The sequence below is a fragment of the Penaeus vannamei genome, chromosome 3 (genome assembly GCF_042767895.1).
Source record: "Penaeus vannamei isolate JL-2024 chromosome 3, ASM4276789v1, whole genome shotgun sequence".
Taxonomy (NCBI): domain Eukaryota; kingdom Metazoa; phylum Arthropoda; class Malacostraca; order Decapoda; family Penaeidae; genus Penaeus; species Penaeus vannamei.
This window is the reverse complement of record NC_091551.1, coordinates 28,262,711-28,265,210: the sequence shown is the minus strand read 5'-3', so window position 1 is coordinate 28,265,210 and position 2,500 is coordinate 28,262,711.

Sequence of the window (2,500 nt, the reverse complement as noted above, 5' to 3'; positions counted from 1 at the left end):
CCGAGAGGAGGGAGACTGGAAGGACGAAGGGGGAAGGAGGAGGTAAGAAGATGGAGGGAGGGAGGGATAAAGAGATGAAAGGAGGAAGATGGGATAGGGGACGACTAGGAAAAAATAGGAGGGGTGGAGGCTGAAGGGAGGAAGAGCGAGGCGAGCGAGACGAGACGGAGGAAGGAGGGAAGGACGCGAAGGAGGAGAAGGAGGGAGGGAGAGAAAGAGCAGGAGGAGGGAGGACGAGAAAAAAAAAACGTCCGATCTCTTGGAAAGGGCGTATTCGCCTCATGAAAATTGTTGGTTCGCTGATCCTACAAACAGAGAAGTGTGAGGAAAGAAAACATCTTTCTGATGATAAAATGGAGGGTTCTGTCGGGATGAGGAAAGAGCACGCTGCGTCAGGTTGTTCTGAAAGAAAGTGAAGGGAATTTTTCCTTGGAAGGCGTGGGCGTAGAGAAGGGCATCCGAAAGGTAGAGGGATAAAAAAACTCCTTTCTCTCGGTCTCCTTCCTCACAAAAACCCTAAACAACTTTCACAAGGAACCTGTTTAAACGTTTGTCGGTTAGAATAATTACACGACGAAGTGACGTACAAACAAGGTCTGTTTTTTTCAAACTCGCTACGTAATTTCCTTCTCTTTGCGTTTTTTTCCTGGATGGCGTAACAGAGTAAGCTCACCATCGAGAAGAACGTAAAAGAAGTTGACTTTAACTATGGCAAAAAAGGCGCGAACGTTCGGTTTGCGAGTACCCTTATTCTGTTGAAAGTCTTTATCTAAATTATATTTTGTCGTTGACCCCCAGATATAAAAAAATAAATGGCAGTACCTGTATTAAAAAGTGATGAAAGGATGAACAGTCGCCCTCCATTATGTATTCAAATTACATCGCCAGTTTCCGTCCCTCGCTTCCCGTGGCCCGCGACCGACGACGCAAACCCAAGGGGCAATTACAGTCATAATAAATCCCGGGCCACGAGCGCGTCTGTTGACCTCGAGCACTTTCGCCGGGTTCTCGGGATCGCTAATGGACTCTACGGGGAGCTGCAGCTGGTGTGGTCTCGCAAGACGCCATTTTTTTTGTTTCCAGTTCCTTTTCGCCCGATCGTGAGTTTTCGCGGCTTTTTGGGCTGTCTGCGCTTAGCGGGTGAATCATCGGTCTTTCGTTATTCGATTTCATTGGTGTGTGTTCATGTGGTTTTCGTACGCACGGTCTGGGACATAATTGAAATAATGTCTCGATGTACGCTTTCATACATTCTTGAAATTCATCAAAACCATAAGTACATCTTTGCTTACAGGATAAATGTTATCCTGAAATTGAAAATGATTATTTGAAAACTAACAAGATGTAATCAAGGCTTTTATGCAATATTGCTTTGCGTAACTCTCAATTTATGCTACAGTAAACATGGCGTGTCTGTCATATTATCTTGCACTTTTTAGATGGCGTCATGGTCATACAATTTTAATCTTCCAGGACGCTTTCACAGCTGTAGACATTTGAGCAACTGAAAGGTTACACAAGAGAAGGACAAACTTCATTTTAATGTGCTTGTATGCGTAATATATTACTAAATAATCATTAATTTATCTTAATTATATATACATAGAAAATAGGTAATTGCTTGCGTTAGTCTCAGGTGGTTCCACTGTGCTAGCAGCAGCAACAGGAAATAATATATATTTGCCTGGAAAATATCAATCATAAAAACTTGATTCATCTCGGGTGTTGCATCCGGGAACTTGCGCGGAATGATGTTTTTATACAATCTTATGTAAGGTTATTGCAATATTTTTATTTTTGTGGATATGATTACAGTGTTTCGTAATGTAAGAATTTTCAGTCCAAGTTCCCAGTGTTCCCAACAGCATTATTTCTACCGTTTTTTAAATAGTTTTTTCTGTATAAAATCTTAAAATCTTAAAGGAACAGATAACGCCACCTCGCCCACAGCATCCACCTCCGTTCACATACGATTCATCATGATCTGAGGCAATGCTGTTCACATGAATATTGGTTAACTTTGCGTGATCCAGAATGTACTCACTTGTTGCGTAAGTCAATAGAAGCAGTCAACATTGCATGCTACACCTCTTTCAATCCACGATCCAATATCCACATGCATGAGTGATCATTGCTACATATCTTAGCCAGTTCTTTGTTCCTTGAGCTGCTTGTTGGAAAATAGAATCATTTATAACTCTGCTATTACACCATGAGGATTGTTTTATTAAATCAATCTATTTTATCTTCCTGTATGATCATTCGTATTCATTCAGTCTCTATTTTTATCATTTAAGGAGCTAAGTGGTTTACTAACACCAGCTGATGAAAGGAACAGCTGATGGTTTACTGTGCAGAAACGTTATCGCCAAGAAAACGTTCCATTTAAAGACGTTTGAGATAGATAGAAGTAGACTGACGGGCCGATATAAATAAGAAACTAGTGAGTTTTTCATTACCATTAACAATTTCAAGATCATTATTTCTATCAATTCAAATT